At 38.9% G+C, this 20,726-nt stretch overlaps 1 protein-coding gene and 1 pseudogene across 1 annotated transcript in view; both read right to left on the bottom strand.

Annotated features, from left to right (window-relative positions):
• The window catches only part of LOC100623332 (melanoma-associated antigen B16-like), a 742,359-nt gene extending 726,972 nt beyond the window's left edge, over positions 1–15,387 (bottom strand). The window contains 2 exon segments of the mRNA XM_085007606.1: positions 7,045–7,136; positions 15,232–15,387. The gene's annotated coding sequence lies outside the window, so the exon portion shown is untranslated.
• On the bottom strand, positions 7,061–20,726 carry LOC100521878 (NADH dehydrogenase [ubiquinone] 1 beta subcomplex subunit 2, mitochondrial pseudogene; annotated as a pseudogene).

The raw sequence follows: 20,726 nt of genomic DNA, 5'->3' as shown, positions 1-20,726 counted from the left end.
TCACTATTGTTTTAATTTGCATTTTCCTGATGACATATGATATGGAACATCTTTTCATATGCTTATGTGCCACCTGTATATCTTTTATGAGGTATCTGTTAAGATCTTTGGCTCATTTTTTAACCAGGTTGTTTTCTTATTGTTGAGTTGTAAGAATTCTTGAGTTGTAAATTTGGATAACAATCTTTTAAATTTTATTTCTATTAAAGTATAGTTGATTTACAATGTTGTATCGATTTCTGCTGTACAACATAGTGACCAGTCATGCATATATATATATATATATATATACACACTCATATACACACATATATATACACATTCTTTTTTCATACTATCTTCCATTTTTTTTTGTCTTTTGTCCTTTTTTTAGGGCTGCACCCACGGCATATGGAGGTCCCCAAACTAGGGGTCTAATCGGAGCTATAGCTCCCAGCCTACACCAGAGCCACAGCGATGTCAGATTCAAGCCATCTCTGTGACCTACACCACAGCTCATGGCAACACCGGATCCTTAACCCACTGAGAGAGGCCAGGGATGGAACCCGCAACCTTATGGTTCCTAGTCGGATTTGTTTCCACTGCACCATGACAGGAACTCCATATCTTCCATTATTTTCTATCACAAAAGATTGCATATATTTCCCTGTGCTATAAGCACTACTACAATGAGGTAGTGCTGTACCTCATTGCTTAACTATTTGACTGGTGCATATGCAGGTAGGAAGCCTAAAAGAGTCAAGTCTTGGTTGATAAAGCAGGTTTGAGAATCATCATGTTCATTCAAGTATTATAAGTGCTGGCAGGGAGCCAGGTGGGCAGCTTACAAATCCTGTTGATAGCAGTAAGTGGTGGAAGTTTGGGGTGTGGTTTTAATTGTGCATGTGTAACAGGTAGAGGGAGAAGAGGACCAATATCCAAAGGGTTGTGGATCAACATTTAAAGCAATAATTATCACACTTGAATCACCTGGGGAACTTATTAAAGGGCTGATGTCAGAGTTCCTGCTGTGGCTCAGTGGGTTATGAACCCAACATAGTGCCCGTGTGGATAACAGTGTCTTTAATCAGATGGATATTTTGCATATGTTTTCTCCCAGTCTACGGCTTCTCTTCTAATTCTTTTGATATCATCTTTCACTATTGCATTCTTCATAAATGATTTGCTATAGGTAACACCATTGTTACCTGCTGCTCTTGAGTGCAAGATTCAGGCTAAGATCCAAATTTCTGATTCAGAGTGATTAGCCTAAATTGTGCTGTCACCACAGAAATGTATGATAGATTATAATCATGGAGAATGCAGGCAAATATGAGGAGAATATTGCCAGCAACACCACGCAGAACTGTCAGGACTGTGATAGTGTTTAGCCTAGTTTGAATCCTGGGTAATGAATATTTAGGAGTGTGAATGTTTCAGGGTGAGCTTCCTGGAGCAATGAACTCTGAACACTGGTTTGCAGGAAGAAAGAAAGGTGGATGACTCTAATGTACTTTTCAAGCCCCAAAACTGCAAGGGAAATCCATACAGGTGGGATTTGGGAAAACCAAAAGACACTCTTTGTAAAAACATTCCTGCTATTTAAAACATAAGCATGTGTGGAACTGAGCTGAGTCCCTACAGGTTGGTGAATTCCTACTGACAACTGGGAGAAGGCAAATTCCTTTAAAGTTTCTCAAATTTTGTATCTTCAAATAGGCCCAATTTTATACTTTCCTACTGCTAAAATAAACTAGTCTCTATTGACCTGCAATCATCAGTCTTTTCTAAGTTTTCATTTCCTCACAGCTCATGATTGAGCACATGCAAGTAATATAAATATTAGCCTATAAAGATCTATCAACATATCATTTATTTTTGGCAGCTGTTTATATGAAAGAATTTCAAAAACTGATTAAGAATTAGTTACATATTCTTATGGGGTATTTTTCTGGCTTTGAGCAAATAAAAGCCTATATCTGTAAAGTTTAAAAGGATTTTTCTTGTCTGTCAACTTTATATTCAACAAGGATTGGAAGCACAAACACACATATCCTTTTTATCAAGCTAGCTAATGTGAATACTTAAGTAGTTTTGAATGGAAACTCATTTCGAACATCTTTCTGGCATTTAAGAAAATAATCATCTAAAATCTGCAGTCTACTAACCAGAAACATAGGTGAGGTAAGCCTAACTGACATGTGCAAACTGCATACAAAGAAAGTTATTTCTTTTCTGAAAGGAGATGTGTTCCTCAAAGCAGCTTCTGGCTTCAGCCCTTACTGGGCGAGGGTAAAGTGATCTAAGAACAGGTGGAGGTCCAAGTACTGGAGACCTAAGAACAATGTAATTAGGAAGAAGTGAGGAAACACTTCTTTACTTAGCTCTCCTTAAATGAGCCCATTTTTCACATCAGCAAATAAATAAATGCAAAGACTGATTAAAGCCTACTTCCTGAGTTTTTACTCTGTAGTAGGCAAATTATCTATGTTAGTTCTAAGCATTACCATAGCCAGCAAAAGTAAGGACTATTATTACTCCCGTTTTACAGATAAACAGTCATCGATAGATTCTTCAAGGTAATGTAACCAGTAACAGTAAAACTAGAACCTGAAGTCATTTTCTCTTTTTTTTTTTTTTTTTTTTTTTTTTTTGTCTTTTTGCTATTTCTTGGGCCGCTCCCGCGGCATATGGAGGTTCCCAGGCTAGGGGTTGAATTGGAGCTGTAGCCACTGGCCTATGCCAGAGCCACAGCAACGCGGGATCCGAGCCGCGTCTGCAACCTACACCACAGCTCACGGCATCGCTAGATCGTTAACCCACTGAGCAAGGGCAGGGACCGAACCCGCAACCTCATGGTTCCTAGTCGGATTCATTAACCACTGCGCCACGACGGGAACTCCTGAAGTCATTTCTTACTGACTCCAGATCTTGAATCATTTCCTCTGCACTCTTATCTTAAAGTTTAATGTTTTGATCAAAGAAAATGTGCACAGCTTCACTTGACAAATATTTCAAACTGCATATGAGAGCCACACAACTCACCCTGCTTCGTATGGTTTTACATGAACTGTATTTCTGACGTTTCAAATGCTTTCAGTGTTGAAAGTACTTTCTGAAATTAAGTGCAGTTTAATCTTTTTCACATTAAATATTGAAAGACTTAGGTCCCACGTGATGTACCTTTCTCTGAATTCTTTCCTTCTTGCTCTCTTCTGAATAGCCAGTGAGAAACAAATGTCTAAAAATGCCCAAGTTGGGAAGAAATAAAATTTTTGACAGAAACTTCTTCTCACTGTAGTCATTTTATCAAAAGGTATAAATAACACGTATTTGATCTTTATTCCACAGAAGGAAATGAGAAAAGTATTCAGGAAGAAAAGAGCATGGAGTGAGGCAAAAGAGCAAGAGTGAGGCAAAAGACATCAGGACAAAATATAATGACTTCCCTCTGGACCCCAAGGGTCACACATGGATGAGAGAATTTTGGCATTCCTGGGGCTATGAGTTTACTGCTTATTTGGAAAATATTTCGAACATAATTTTTACCAACAAGGAGAGATTTCTGAACTAGCAATTGTAACCAGATATGATTAAACAAGAAAATAGACTTGAATTAAGCATAATGTATGTAAACATTTACATTATCTGTAAGGACCCAAATAATGAATATTTCTCTTATTTTTTAAAAATTGTTTTCTCTAGAAGCTCTGATCTTGTACACAAAGTACTTTTTGGGGGACTAAACAATTTTTTTTCATATCCTGTGTATGTCAGGCTACCCAAGACGGCTGTCCTCTTGCTCTCTATATATCCCCTGCTCCACCAGGCCTTGCTTCACCTATACTCTACTCACGTGACTGACCCCTCCTAATCACAGTGCCTGTTCCCTGAATACCTACCACTTGCCACTGGTCCTAGTTTAGTGATTATTCTAATCTTTATTTAGTTCAGAATGGCTCCTGTTTGGAGTTTAACAAAGTAAGTAGCCTGAGGGGTTACAAGGGTCCTGGCCCCTCTGCTGGTTTCCCTGGTAACTGATGGGCCAATTTGAGGTCAACTGCCCCTATAACTGGTAGTCTCCTAGTTCCCCCAGGAGCCAAGACTGCTGCTGAGTCCTGCCTGCAGTTCAGAGTTTCGTGTTGCTCCAGGACCTTTTCTCCCACCTATTAAACTGTTGATGTCCCTGTTGCTGATTCCAGGCTCTTTCCTGGGTCTTGAGGCTGAGCAAGGGCATGCGGGGTACAGCCCAACATCCTGATTCTATCTTCCCATAGCTATGTGATACAGAATAAGACGCTTAATTCTCCAAGCCTCAGTTTCTTCATTTGAAAACTGAATTCACAGGGTTATCATGAGGCTTACATGGCTCGTATTTATGGAAAAGACATACTAAAATGTCTATGATCGGATTACAGTTATTCAGTGGCACATCTCTCGATACAGAAATAGATTTCTCAGAAATTAATTTATATTAAACCATTTATTTAGTCTTCATGAGGTTGCAGGAAAGATTCAGGATCTCATGACAGACCTTGAACCAGCCAGGCCTATCCAGCTAAGCCACTCTCAAATTCCTGGCCCACAGACACTTGGAAATAATAAATGTTTCTTGCTTTAAGTCACTCAATTTTGGGGTAATTTTTTCATACAGCAATATATAACTAATACAAATCTCTTAAGGGACATATGTCATGTTTTGGAATGTAACTGACTATAATTTGTGTTTTTTATTTTTAGTTTTTATTTTTTGCCTTTTTAGGGCCACACCTGCAGCATATGGAGGTTCCAGGCTAGGGGTCAAATCCAAGCTACAGCTGCTGGCCTATACCACAGCCACAGCAATGCAGGATCTGAGCTGCATCTGTGACCAATACCACAGCTCACAGCAATGCCGGGTCCTTAACCCACTGAGCGAGGAGGCCAGGGATTGAACCCACATCCTCATGGATCCTAGTCGGATCTGTTAACTGCTGAGCCATGAGGGGAACTCCTAATTTGTGTTTATGTTAAAGTTATCAGTGAAAGAAAGGCCTAGATAATTAGTGAGGTGATGGAGGTATGAGGAATGGGATGATAATTCAAGACTATAAATGTGACTGTCTTCAAGGATATAGATTAACCACTCTTGCTATTGTTTGTATGTTTTCATTGCATTTCAAAATAAGGTTGTTCTTTTCAGTAAAACAAGTATCTTTTAACCAATGATACAGTTTGCTACAAGAATGATTTTTTTTCTAACCACATCCATGGCACATGGAAGTTCCTGGACTAGGGATCAAACCTGAGCCACAGCCATGACCTGCGCCACAGTTGCAGCAATGCCGGATCCTTAACCCACTATACCACAAGGGAACTTCCTCATGAATGATATTTTTGATGGTCAAAGAGAAGTGTACAAGCCCAGTAGTCAAAGAGCTAGGAACACACCTATAGTTAAATTAAGTTAGATTTATTTAGTGGACTGCAGCAAATAAGGACATATCCCACAGGGAACCTTGGGGCACTTCATAATGACATTTTTTTTTTCTTTTTAGGGCCTTACCTGTGGCATAAAGAAGTTCCTGGGCTAGCTGCCAGCTTACACCACAGCCATAGTGACGTGAGATCTGAGCTTCATCTGAGACCTACACCAGAGCTCACAGCAACATTGGATCCTTAACCCAATGAGTGAGGCCAGGGATTGAACCTGCAACCTCATGGACACTAGTTGGGTTCTTAAGCCACTAGGCCACAACGGGAACTCCCGTAATGGCAATTTAAGAGGGGCTGTTTACAGGTCTGGACTTGTATTGTGCTTGATATGCCCTAGAAAGACTGTGGACTTCTGTCTTAGATAGGATCTTGTCAAGAAAAAAGGAGAGGTTTAGCATTTAGATTCTCAGTAATCTTTGTTCATGTGGTAGTAGATTAACACTAGCCTGGGGAATGTCATTGATAAGAAAGCAAAAATCACTTAGAAAGAGGAGTCATTGGTCCTATTTTCAGCTGTGGTGGGTCCATATGTATAAACACTCTTATCCATGTCACACTGGAAATATTCTTCTACCGGCAGTGCTGATTTTTCACTTTCTCAAAAGGATATTGTGACACAACCATCAAGTGAGGAATTTTAAGAGCCAGCTAGCCAGCACATGTCCACTGGGTTGGTGCATACTTTTACCTGACTTCTGAGCAGTAGACAAATAATCGAAATGGTAAAGCAGGACAAGACCTTAGAAACTACTATTTATGGAGGGGGAGACCAGAGCTTAGAAGTGGTGATTAGCTTAGAAACTTTCAGGTGGCTTGTGCCAGAAGATTAAAACTTAAATGTCTCATAGAAAACAAACTTATGGTTACCCAAGGGGAAAAGAGGGGGATAAATAATTTAGTAGAGTTTGGGATTAGCAGATATACACCACTATATATAAAACAAAGAAACAAGAAGGACCTACTGTATAGTACAGGGAACTATAGTCACTATTTTATAATAACCTATAAGGGAAAAGAATCTGCAAAAGAATAGATATCTATATATAAGTACAACTGAATCGCTTTGCTATACAGCTGAAATACTACACTGCAAATGAATTGTACTTCAATAAAAAATAAGTTTATACTTTCACAACAATAACAAATGCATAAAATCACTAATCAATACTACACAATCAGGAGTTCCCATCGTGGCTCAGTGGTTAACGAACCAGACTAGGAAACATGAGGTTTCCGGTTTGATCCCTAGCCTCACTCAGTGGGTTAAGGATCCGGCATTGCCGTGAGCTATGGTGTAGGTCGCAGACTCAGCTCGGATCCTGCGTTGCTGTGGCTGTGGTGTAGGCCGGCGGCTACAGCTCCGATTAGACCCCTAGCCTGGGAACCTCCATATACCACGGGTGTGGCCCTAGAAAAAAGACAAAAAAAAAATACACAATCAATAATCAGTGTACTTTCTTGGCCTTAGTCCCAAGTACAAAAGCAAAAAAACAAGTGGGAAATAAATGTAATCACTGAAAAAAAATAACCTACATCTCTAATAATTAGGCCAGGATTGTTTATATGATATCAGTCTACCCTCATACTCACAGTATCTGAAGCATCAGGGTCAAATGTGAAGTGCTTGTAAGTGATCTGTCGCCGATCAAACACACAAGTGATGCTCTATAACAATTTTCACACTGTAAAAATTTCAAACATACTATCAAAATCAAATTCTCTCTTGAATTTTCAATTCCCTCATTCCAACCATCATATAATTTTATTATGAGCTCATCACATATGAATATAAATGTGCATTTGATTGTTATGTAAATAGAATAATATAGTAGTACATATTGTTTTACAATATTCTTCCCATCTAATTGAAAATCTATCTTGGAGACTGTTCCATATCAGTATCCATAAAGTCTAGAAACACAGAGAGCATTATTTTATTATTTTATAGGGTGAAGACATCTTGCATTTTATTCTATACATCTTGTACAACTCTAGAATTTATGTACACTCTATAAATAGACCTTTTATATTAAAAAATAAAATAGCTAACCACTTAATTAAAACACTCACAAGTACTTACATTCAAAAATTATCTTGAATCATACAGGTATTTAGATACATGACTAATTGCTATGTACTGTTCATGAGATTTTGTAGACTAATTTTCCCACAAAAAAATGAGGAAAAAAAACTGAATACTGCTTGTCTTAATCTGTTTGAAATGCTCTAATAAAATACCATAGACTGGGTAGCTTATAAACAACAGTAAATTGATTCTCATAGTTCTGGAGGCTGGGAAGTCTAAGATCATGGTGCCAGCCTGGCTGGGTGAGAGCCCTCTTCCTGTTTGCATCTTCTCTGTGGTCTCTTTTGTGAGGCACTACAAAATTAACACGATTAATTTGGCTCCACCTTCATGGCCTAACTACCTCTCAAAGGCCCCGCCCCCTAATACCATCACATCTGGCATTAGGATTTCAACATATGAATTTTGGGGGAACACAGTCAGACTATAGCATTTCTATATTATATCTTTCTGTCTTTTATAAACTTATTATCTGCATTTCCAATTCTTGGTCTTCAAGGCACAGTTCACAAAATCCTTCAGATCATAAAGAAATATGATAAAATATCAAGCAGCAGATTGAGAAAGACACACAAAACATGATACCCTAGTTTTGACTTCCAAAGGCTTAAATACTCCAATATTGAACATGGGACCAATGAAGGATTTTCCATTTGTCTCTTGAGGGTTTGTTATATTACTTACTGCTGTGCTATATTTGAGCAAAGCAGTTTCGTAACTTAATCCATCTCACTATGGAATCATTTTACAGCCCTCTAGGCTTATTTTATGTTCCTTTTCTTAACCTAGAAACAAAACTAAAGCCAGCCAGCAGAACCAACTCTAATCACTGGAATCAGATCTTATGTTTTTAGTTCATTTTTCTTTGTCCACCTCATGTACTTTGTTATTTTTTTCCATGTACTTTGTTATTAATCCAATTACGTTGTCCTTCCATATGTTTCTCTATTTCTTACAAGATGAAGGTTTTGTAGAAAAAGATCCTTTATACAGTATGTGGAATTAATTACATCATGTGATTTCTTCTTCGTTTGCTCCCATATTTGGCTCTACATTATGCTTCATTATAAAGCAATTAAGCTTTAAAATGAAAAAAATACAGAAGTAGATAGTGTAGCATTACTTCATTTAATTTAGACTGTTTTAATGGCACATTAAACATAAGCAATTCACAACTACCATAATTTATGCTAAGTAAAAAAATTGGAATAGCTTCTTTTTTTTGGAAATATAACCAACGAACTTCTAATCACAGCTACTTTTAATGTGTTCACTGCTACAGAAAACTATAATGTGGCAACTGTCATTGAAAATCTGTTCTATTAAGAACAGTAAATCAGGAAGTTCCCCTGTGGTGCAGTGGGTTAAGGATTTGGCCTTGCCGCAGCTGTGGTGCAGGTCACAACTGGCCAAAAAAAAAAAAAAAAAAAAAAGAAAAACAAAACAAAAACCAAAAAAACAAAAAACAAAAAAAACCCCAGTAAATCAGGAGTGTTAAATTAGTTTATCTTAGTTACCAATATTAAAAGTCAAAAGGGCATACTAATATAGCTCTTTAACTGTCTATGATTATTGTGTCATAAAATGGCATGTTGCATGCTTTAATTTGCCCATGCCACTTTATATAAAAGAAATCACCATTATATTTGCTTTCACCAGGTAATCTCTATCCCCTATTCCACATTAAAAAAAAAGTATTTTCTAGAGAAACAAGTAGATCATTGAATGTTAGGTTACAAAAGCTGTGTACCCATGCAGAAGTAGTCTACCTTAACTGACCATCAGTTGCTTGGAAATAGACTAGTAACTAACTGGTTAGTATCAAGCTGACTGAGGTGACTGATTCCTCAAAGAATTAAAACACACTGATTACAAAAATGAACTGACATACTATAGACTAAGACAGAAATAATCAACCAACAAATTTTAGAGATGGTAAGAACTTAGATCAAGGCTTCTCAGTCTCAGCACTATTGATATTTTGAGCTGCATAATTTTTTGCTGTAGGGGGATGAGCAGGGCATTTCATGTTATTTAGCGGCATCCCTGACTTCTACCCACTAGAAGTACCTGCACCACTCCTCCTCAGTTGTGATGACCTGAAATGTCTCCAGATTTTACCAAATGTGTTCTGGGAGACAAAATTGTCTCCTTTTGAAACCCACTGCCTTAAGAGAATATCTGATCCAATACAATCATTTATCAAAGGAGAAAACTGAAAGCCAGATAGATAAAATTACTTGGCAAAGATCACCAAGAGAATTATATGAGTATCATTCTAATTAAATGATCATTTAACATTATTAATCCAATTCTACACTCAAAATATATTTTATAAAGCTCATGTAATAAGCATATTCATCTAATGTGGAGGCTACTATCTAGACTGTAAGTTTGAAATAAATCTCTCTCACAGTGTAGGTGTAGCAGGTGATGTTCTGCCAAATAAACCAAGGTTTCAGATCCAAGTGTTTTAAGGATTTGCCCCCCAGGAGAAACTACTAAAGTGAAATAGGTAGGATAGAAAACAAGAGGCCCAGTTAATCATTTCAGTATAATCTAGACTCATTCTGACCCTACAGACAGTCCTAGAGCATAAAACAACCTCAAAAACATTTTGCCTTTGAGGCAAAAGAGGTATTCTGTCATTGACTAGGGACCATTCTGGGATTGGACGGAGGAATGTGAAATTGCTAGGCACTTCCAAATCTCTGAACTGGGAAGGAGGCCATGGTTTGTTTGGGGACTCTGGAGGGGATGGGGGTGATATAAAATTGCTAGACATTCCTGACTCTGTGAGCAAGGAGACTGCTATGCCCAAGGGTAAGCCTCTGAGGGTCAGATGTATGACACCTCCGTGGCAAAGTATGCAGAAGCCTGGAAAGGAATGAATGCACAAAGCTGGTAAGTGGTATATGAAAGTATCTGGCTAGGGAACTAACAGTGTCTACTCTGGTGGTACTGTGGAAAAATCAGGGACTTTAGAGACAGGGAATATATATTCAGATTCTGGCCATGCTACATACTGCATGACCTGGGGAAAACTGCTTTAATTCATGGACCCACACTTTATTTTAAATTTGAAGTAGTAACACCTAACTTATCTCATATGATGTTGTAGGGTTATAATGTATAATAAACCCAAGATAGAATCCATGTAACAGGGTTTTTTTTCTTTTGTTTTTTTTTTTTTGGTCTTTTTTTTTAGGGCCACACCTGTGGCATATGGATGTTCCAGGCTAGGGGTTGAATCTGAGCTGTAGCTACCAGCCTATGCCACAGCCACAGCAATGCCAGATCCCAGCCATGTCTTTGACTTACACCACAGCTTGAGGCAACGCCGGATCCTTAACCCACTGGGCAAGGCCAGGAATCGAACCTGCGTCGTAATGGATGCTAGTCAGATTTGTTTCCGCTGAGCCATGACGGGAACTCCTCTTTTGTTTTTCAATTCATGAAAAAGTGTACCTTCCTATTTGTTTCGGTCTTTTAAATTTTCCTAATTAAGGCTACAAAATTTCTTTGTAAAGGTCACATACACATTGTCTTGGATGTATTTCAAGGTACTTGGAATTGTTAATCTTGTTCCAGATGGCATTTCTTAAATTTTATATTTCAGCTTTTTCCCAATACAGAAATATCAATGCTTTTAAAGAATTAATATCCAGGAGTTCCCGTCGTGGCGCAGTGGTTAACGAATCCGACTAGGAACCATGAGGTTGCGGGTTCGGTCCCTGCCCTTGCTCAGTGGGTTAAGGATCCAGCGTTGCCGTGAGCTGTGGTGTAGGTTCGGACGCGGCTCGGATCCCGCGTTGCTGTGGCTCTGGCGTAGGCCGGTGGCTACAGCTCCGATTCGGCCCCTAGCCTGGGAACCTCCATATGCCGCAGGAGCGGCCCAAGAAATAGCAACAACAACAACAACAAAAATTAAAAAAAAAAAAAAGAATATCCAGAAAACTCTTTTTATCATATATTTTCCTTAGATTAAGTTGGATTATTCACATACACAATGATTTCATTTGTGAATAATGGCAATTATGTTTCATCTTGTATAATTTCAATATTTTGTTTACACTATCTTAGCCTTATTAGATAGAGGTGAGGACCTGCAATACAAAGTTGAATATCCATGTAGAGCATTATCTCAAGTGAAAGTCTTTCAAAATTTCATCAGTGACTGATAATCTTTAGCAGGCTAAAGAACTTCCCTGTATTACTAGGATTTTTCCTGTTTTTTAAATCTTGACTATATGTTCAAATTTATCAAATGCTTTCTTACGTTAAAATTATCACATGAATTTTCTCTTCAGATACAGCAATAATTTACATTAACTGAGTTTCTAATGATAAATTAGCTTGTTCCAAGAGTTTTATTCTTTTAAGGTGTCATAGATGAAATAAACTATTATTATGTCTAGGATTTTTGCCTCTATGTTCATGAGTGAGATTGATCTATAAATTGGCCTTCTTGTACTTTTCCCTATAGGTTTCTGTATCAGGAGTCTGGTAGCATGAAACTGAGCTGGGAAGTCATCGTTTTTTCCTGTCCTCTGGAAAAGTGCCTGTGAAATTTGAGTCCGTTGTTGTTCATCATTTGAATGTACCACAAGCCGTCTTTTGTTCATCATCCAGACAGGGTTCCTTGTAGTTCCTGAGAGTGGCTGGGTGTTGAAGCAGCTTTATCTCTTGTCCTCCCTTACCTAGGGCTGCCAGATTTAGCAAATTAAAAGCAGGGCACCTAGTTAAATCTGAATTATTGTAATTGTCTCTAGTATAGCTTGCCAGGGCTACCAAAACTAAGTACCAAGGCTGGGTGAATTAAACAACATGAACTTATTTTCTTACAATTTCAGAGCCTAGAAGTCCAAGATTAAGGTGTTGGCAAGGGCTGGTTTCCTCTTAGGCCTCTCTCTTTGGCTTGTAGATAGCCATTTCTCCTTGTGTCTCCACAGTCTTCCCTCTGAGTATAGGTGTCTTAATCTTTTCTTATAAGACCACCAGTGACACTGAATTAGGGCCCACTCTAATGATTTTTTCTAACTTAATAACCTCCCTTTAAAAGCTCCACCATCAAATACAGTCACATTCTGAGGTACTGGGTTTAGGGCTTCAACAATATAAATTTCGAAGAAAGACACTTCTGCCCATAACCTTTTCTATGGATATACACATTGAAATAAAAAGAAAAAAAATTCATAGGATATACTTATACTAAAACAATATTTATCAGAATTAAATTACAAACACTTAAATTATCTTTTTTCTTTAGTTATATCCTCCTAATGATTTATCTCTATTCTTGTTTTACAAAATTTGCTTATAAAATTCCTTGCTGGGTTGGTCTGTCTTCTGTTTATATTACAGCATAGCTTTCAGTTTTTAAGGTGGTCACTTTCAACTTACTTCATTATTTTGTCTTTTGAAAATTAATTAATGAGAACATATGCTCAACATTAGCATTATAAGCTGGGATACTAAACATGTACTGGCATAGTTAACAATTCTGAGAGCTGCTTTTCAAATCTGCTTTTTTGAATCAGGTAATACCGTCTTTTACAGCATAACTCACTTTTCCATTGTTCAGGATTGTGTCACATCTCAACTTTTTTTTTTTTTGTCTTTTGCCTTTTTACGGCTGCACCCATGGCATATGGAGGTTCCTAGGCTAGGGGTCAAATTGGAACTGTAGCTGCTGGCCTACACCACGGCCACAGCCACGCAGGATTTGAGTAATGTCTGCAACCTACACCACAGCTCACGGCAATGCTGGATGCTTAACCAACAGAGCAAGGCCAGGGATCAAACCCATGTACTCATGGATACTAGTCAGGCTCGGATCAAACCCATGTACTCATGGGTACTAGTCAGGCTCGTTAACCACTGAGCCATCATGGGAACTCCCAACTTTTTTTTTTTTTTTAATGTCTTCGATTAACCAAAAAAAAACCCCATTGTTGTCAATTGTTATTCTCTTCTTGTTTCCATGCTGGAAGAATATTCCATAACATCCATGTTGCTAAATCAAATTCTTCAAGTGATGAGATTCATTCCAATGATAGTCTTGACAAATTATGCATTTCAAATCAGAATTTCTTTTCCTGTTCAAAAAGTAATGTTAATTTTAAGAAGAGCCTTGGAGTTTCCATTGTGTCTCAGCAGATTAAGAACCTGACTAGGATCCCCAGGCCTTGCTCAGTGGGTTAAGAATCTAGCATTGCCACAAGCTGCAGCACAGATCACAGATGTGGCTCAGATCTGGCATTGCTGTGGCTGTGGATAGGATGGCAGCTGAAGATCTGATTCAACCCCTAGCCTGAGAACTTCCATATGCAGCAGGCGTGGCCCTAAAAAAATAGCCTTGACACACAAAAGGAAACATTTTTCATCAGTTCTTTCTCTAGTACCATTCAATAAGTTCATTTAATCAATGGATTACTTTAATAATTGCTTGCTCTTCTTTCAGTGCAAATAATCCTATTGCTAGATAAATATTGAAACTTGAAAAAGAAATAAGTCGACTTTGTTCAGTGGCTTATTTAAAAAGTCAACAAGAATTTTGGGGGGCCCTTTCTCTAGTATTAAATTATCAGTGCTTCAAATAAACTGAAGATTCTTTCAACTGCATTGGTTTAAGAGATCCAGTGGATTTTTAAATGCAAATTGAAGAATTCTGAATGCTAACAAAGTCACCAAAATACTTTAATAACAATGCAAAGAATATAAATGCTGAATCATTTTATGATTATCACTTCGGTTTCAATAAAAAGGATATCAGGTGCTGTTTGAATTTCATTATGCAGAATATGGACAGTACAGCCATTATGGACTCATGAATGCTTTATGTCAACTTCAAACCCTTTAATTCATTAACTCCTAGCTAAAAAAAAAAAGTCTGCAAAAAATTGACTAATGTTTCTAAAGTCACATCTGCAAAAGACTTTACTCACAGTAAGTTTATAAAAAAGCATTTTTCATGAGAAAACTATTTCACAAGCAAAGGAAAAATGTATTCAAAGTTGTTATTACAAGCATCTGTGGCCATGACGTAAAACGGCGAGGCATTTAGATCTTTGATGATCTCTGAAATGTAAATAGAGCTACTATATTTTTCATTATTGTAGTACTTAATCCTAGCACTTGAAAATTCGCTTCCAACTTGAAGTGAAAGATTGATGATATACAGTGTAGGAGTTCATTACAACTCTGTTAATTCTTAATCTAAATGTCTCAAAAAGAATATAATTTTTTAATGTTTTTCTTACTAGCTGAGAAAAGCATACAACTCACGCTCAGCTGTAGTATATTTACTGGTTTATAATTGACTTTCCACAATTTTTTACTTTGAACAGCTGCATACTGCACAAAAATCTTTCAAAAGACCTTTTCCTCATTTAATAAAGGTCTAATGTTCATAAAATTCATCACAACATTTACACTTGTATTTGGGCATTGTGAGGTTCAAATATACATAAATGAAAATACATGAAAGCAACCATTGCGAAAACAGAAAAGGCTGAATTTGAAAATCCCACAGCCACATCTGTGTGTTTGTCACTCACAAGTCCAAATAAGTTAGTAACAGGGGTTGAATCGTTGAAAGGGCTGTGAACTTAGAAACTATGAATAAACTGAACTTGATATTTGATGCAAAAATATTTCTCTCATTTCCCTATAGGGGTAACTCTACTTACCTCTGGCAGCACAATCTTCCACAACAAAGCCAGAGCCGATTCTATATAAGGCTTTGGTTAGCTTGAGGATTCAAGAACTGGCGAACATTCAGAAGTAGAAGTGTTGAGGGCCTGACAGACTCTCGGGGTTGACCCTGCGGTCACTAGAGAAAGGCTGCTACGGACCAGGCTGACTTTCAGAAGTGTTGTGCCAGCCAGAAGAACTAGCTGATTGGCTGCCAGTTGGAAATGTGAGGCTGTAGCTGATTGGCTAACGTTCAGAACAGACGTGTTGGGGGACAGAATGTATCACTGATTGGCTGACTTCCAAGATGGCATTAGATGCGGGGGATATCACTGATTGGCTGATTTTCAGAAGCCTGGAGCTGCCCTTGATTTGCTTTCAGAAGCTTAGGTTCTGCAGAGAGGCAGTCATTGACAGCTGATTCTACTGATGTACATCCAATTAATGGTGGTTATCTGTTCACAACTCGGAACGATGGCCAAAAAAATCAGGTTTTTTCTTTCTTGAAAATTTTCTTTCTTTAATTCTAAATTCACCCCAGACCCCCGCTTTTGATCCCCCCTCAGCCAAACCTGCAGGAGAGACCAGATATTCCTAGAGGTATGCTTTTCAGCTATTGTTACCTTAGGTGATTTAATCGCCAATTACCGTTGTTGAAAAACAGCTCTAACTGCAGAATTTTTGTAACTTACTGAAAAAAGCTGAATACAGGACAGTGTGTATCCTGGCAGTCAATATAGTATGCAGGACAAAAAATACACAGAGGACGTGACCTGTGTCGTCAGGTCAGCTGGTAAACCCAGACAAAGTCCATGCCTGAAGCAGGGTCTTCTAGCACCTGAGCTTTCCCAGCAGTGTTCAGGAGGCACCTGAGAGTTCTGTGAGATCAGGGCCCACTGTCCCCAGAAGGAAGAAGGGACTTTCAGTCCCCACTTTACCCAGAGTGTTCTGCCTTCCTGATATTCATGGATTGGATTTTGAGGGAAAGCTTCAGCTGGCATAAGTGTTTTTTTATCTAAAATTTTGACAATCACAGTTTCCCAATTAAAGGATATGTCATGAAATTCTGATCTCCAGGCACATGGGCCCAAGACTGTCTCCAGTTTTCTCTGTATATCATGAGAAACCTGACTTACTATAGTTGCCAGATGCGTGGAATAGACACATTAGTTAGAGCAGACAACTGCCTGTGTATTACGGGCATAAGCTTAGCCTTGAACGAAAGCTATCAAGAGTAGAATCCTAGAAGACACCTGAGAGGGCAGATGTGAGATTGAAAAATCATGACATATAACTTTATATACACTATAAGCCACAAATACACAGGCATAGGCAATTTGTAGGCAAAGGCACAAGTACAGGTTTAAAAAAAGCTGAAGGAAACACAGAAAAACTTGCTCTGATTGATTCTTTTCCAGGTGAGTACTTTCTCCCTTTAAACTCTTCCCTGAATTCATTGTTTTGTGTAATTTTGGCTTCCAAATGTGTTTTCAGGGGAGAAGACAGAATATAGGCCACCATATGCACAATACTTGATTTCACCTCCATCCATAGCCTCACATGACCTCTAGAAATGCAGCCAGGGACCCTCTTCTGAGAGCCAGGCCTGTTTTCTACTGCCTGCAGGACATCTCCACCTGGACAGCCCGCGGAACCTTACCCTACCTGGCCCACACCGACTTCATCCATCACACCCTTTCTCTTCTCTACCTCTAATTGCCACCAACTCTTTCTCCTCCGCCTCAGCTAAAAGGACCGGCTTCCACCTGTCAGCCAACCTTTGGAACTTAGAGTCATTATAGGCTATTTCCCCACACTTTCACATAGTCCCTAACTTCCTAAAGCTCAAATCTGTCTCCTCACATCTGCAGCCAGAATCAGAGTGTCTTGTCATATCCTTTTGTTTTGCTTAATTAGTGCTTGTCTTCAGCATATGTTCGATAAATGCTTGCTGGATGAATGAATGAATCAAAGTACCAGAGGGAACATTCACTGATTCAAAATAATCCTGGGAGGTCTCTGCTCCATGGAAGAAACCCAAAGTGTTTCAACTGCTTACCTAACTTGAGAGTGCCCATGGGAAACTATCACTGAGAATGTGACCATCAGTGTCTCCTTCCCAAGCCCTAACACCCTCATCTTGGAGGTGGGGATGCTGGAAACAGGATGGTACAACATGCTTCCCTTTTTGGACCCATAATCTCCTGTCAGTTTATTAAGGAAGTGTGTCATCTCCATCAGCCTACCATACACTCTTCAAATGTTTGACCTTTTGCCCAATCCTCTATTCCAGGCAGTATCTGGTGGTAATACAAGCCAACGAACACAGTTCCAGGATACTTACCTCAGGTATACCAAAATTCAGAAAGCACAGATGGTGGAATGAGTTTAGGGATACCACCTGGATTGTTTTTTAAGATATGTCCACACCTAGCCATCCTCAGTCACTGAGCTAACTAGCCACTAAGGTATTCCCCCTTCCAATTTCCCTCTCCTTGCAACTGTGTACTGCCTTCCACTACTCATGGTACTCATGGCCTATCTCAACAGTCTGTCATCATTCACCAACCCAATCCATTCACAAAGCTCCATCCTCCATGGAGGAGGTACAGTGCATACAAGGTAAGAAATAGCTGTCTCCAGGAGATGTAAAGATAGCTCCTAGCCCAGGTACACTGGTAGGGGTACACTGGATCCTCAGAATCCTCAAAAGATTTTGCTGTACCAGAATCCATTAATAACATCACTAAATGATGTTGAGGAACCAGCTGTACTTTGACAATATGCACAGAGGATTCTAGGTCTGATATGCTTTAGATTCTTTCATCCGGTAGCCCTTCCCACTTAGATCAATAGACAATTTCCAGCTCATACAGTGAGTAAAACATTTTTCCAAGCCTATTCACATTAGTGTTCCTGGATGCCCTACCCTGATTCACCACCTTCTCTCCTTAAGGTCACTTCACATGATGCAGAATTCTAGATTCAGGTCCCCTACCCTAAGCTCTCTGGACTTGCTCTCTCATGGACTCTGGAAATCGCTCTCTCCCGACATCCTCCTCATGCCCCTCACTAGCTGGGAGTATCCCCATTGGTCCCAATCTCTGGCACCTGGTCATTCTAACCAAATCTTTGTTAGTGTTAAAGGAAAATATCTTGTTGATATTAGAAATTTTTTTGTTGTCTTTTTGTCTTTTTAGGGCCACACCCTAGGCATATGGAGGTTCCCAGACTAGGGGTCTAATCGGAGCTATAGCCGCCGGCCTACGCCAGAGCCACAGCAATACCAGATGCAAGCCGTGTCTGCGAACTACACCACAGCTCACGGCAACGCCAGATCCTTAACCCACTGAGCGAGGCCAGGGATCGAACCTGCATCCTCATGGGCACTAGTTGGATCCATTTCTGCTGTGCCATGATGGGAACTCTTGACATTAGAATTTTAAATCATGTTTAGAGGAATCCTGTGGCTCAGTATCACTGCAGAAATCCAGGTTTATATGGTCAAGAGATTATGTTAATTTTCTGCTCAACCTCATTATAATGATTTGTAATTAATAAAACTGTGAATTTTTTTTTGGCCCCACCAGCAGTAAGTGGAAGTTCCTGGGCCAGGGATCGGACTCGCACCACAGCAGGGACCCAAGCTGCTACAGTGACAATGCCAGATCCTTAACCTGCTGTGCCATACAAGAACTCCTATTATGTTTTAATATATGCATTTGACCCAAAGTTAAAGTATTGAAGAAAACAAAGTATGAGAGTATAGGGTATTTACATACATTAATTTGTGAGAATATGAATTGTGAGATTTATGGGATGATATTTTGGCAATATTTATACAAATTTGCAATTTTCATACCCTCTCGACTTTATCCTAATTTCTGTTTGCTATGTCTTTCCTATATGCATTTACCCAAGAACTGGTGTCCAAAGATGTTGATTTCAGTTCTTCAACCATAGAAACTAATAGGAACTACCTATGTGTCCATCGGGAGACTAGTTAAATTAATTATGGAACATATATACTTTAGAACCCTAGGGAGTAGTTAAAATAATCAGGTGGATTTATGTGTTGTCATGGAATGATGCTGCATTCATTTTATTAAGTTACAAAGGCAAGTGGAGAACAGTATATACATCACTGCCCATTATGTTAAAAAATCACAATATATTTTATAGCATGTCTATGTATGAAAAAACTTTAAACTATCTTTAAAATAATACACATCACAGTTTTAATGGTACTGACCTCTGAGAAGAAAGCTGAAAAAAAAAAAAGAAAGCTGAGTTTTGGAGGAAGATTGTGAAGGAAAGAATATATTTATATGTATGTTGTTAGAAATATTTCCAACCCAAATATATGCACTATTATTAGCTTTGTCATTAAAATTTTTAAATAAGCTTAACAACATAAACAGCACCTGTTTATTAGATACAATGACTGCTAGCTGATGCAAAACATATAACCTAAAACCTGAATGGCTTTACACAACAAAGGTTCATTTCTCAGGCACACACACAATTTGATGTGATTTCACAGGAGAACTTTGCTACTGGGTGACTCAGAGACCCAGGCTGCTTCCATTAGTTCTACATCTCAAATGGGCTGTCATTGTTTGCCCCTGAATGGTAGAGAGAAAGTTGAAGTAGCATCCTGGATGTCATATGAGTTGCCCTGGAAATAACATATTGCTTCTGGCAAGAGTAGTCACATGACCCTTCTTAACTATAAGCGGGCTGGGCATATAGTTTTCCAGTGAAACAAGGAAGAAAAGCAAGACAGGAAGTGGAATAAAAATAATAATAATAATAATAATAAAGACAGGAAGTGGATGAGCAGCTGCAGTCTCTCCCATTAACTATTACATAGCAGGTGCCCAATAAAGAGCAACTACTACAATTTATTAGGACAACAACCCTCTTTGTTTCCTGGAGGAGTTTCTGTGAAGCCCATATTGGCCTTGCAGTTCACCAACTTTGTTGAAATCCTACTATGTAACAAGTGCTTTCAGGTACCAGCTCACAACTGATTTTTTTCCTTGAACAAAACACTTTAATTTACAACTTTTATAATATGATGTCCATATAGTATATAATGTGATGTTCAGTATATAATTGAAATTCTCACCTGGCTCCCACTTGCAAAAAGTTGAGTCAACATTTTCGGTTTTCATCATCAGAAAAGATACCGAATTCTTCATCCGTCCACTGAGAAGGACCTGGATGTGGAAAGTGACCCAGCACAGAATCTGAGTCATGCCAAAAGTGCCAGAGAATTCAGAACCATGTGGCTGCACTGAAGAACTTGGCCTGGATCACCTGGTATCTGGTCCGCTGGGGAAACTGTCTGTACCTGTACCAGGGCTCTATATGCACACTTCCACCAGCATGACAGACTTCACCGCCTCCAGCTGCCACCGCGTGGTGGCCTCTAAAGAAATGGCCTCCACGGCACACAAAAGGCCACCAGCTGCTTCAGAGCTGACAT

The sequence above is a fragment of the Sus scrofa genome, chromosome X (genome assembly GCF_054392235.1).
Source record: "Sus scrofa isolate SSC_HxYL_T2T_F1_AM1 chromosome X, Sscrofa_HxYL_maternal_Yorkshire_Landrace_v2.0, whole genome shotgun sequence".
Lineage (NCBI taxonomy): Eukaryota > Metazoa > Chordata > Mammalia > Artiodactyla > Suidae > Sus > Sus scrofa.
This window is presented reverse-complemented; position numbering and strand designations above follow the sequence as displayed.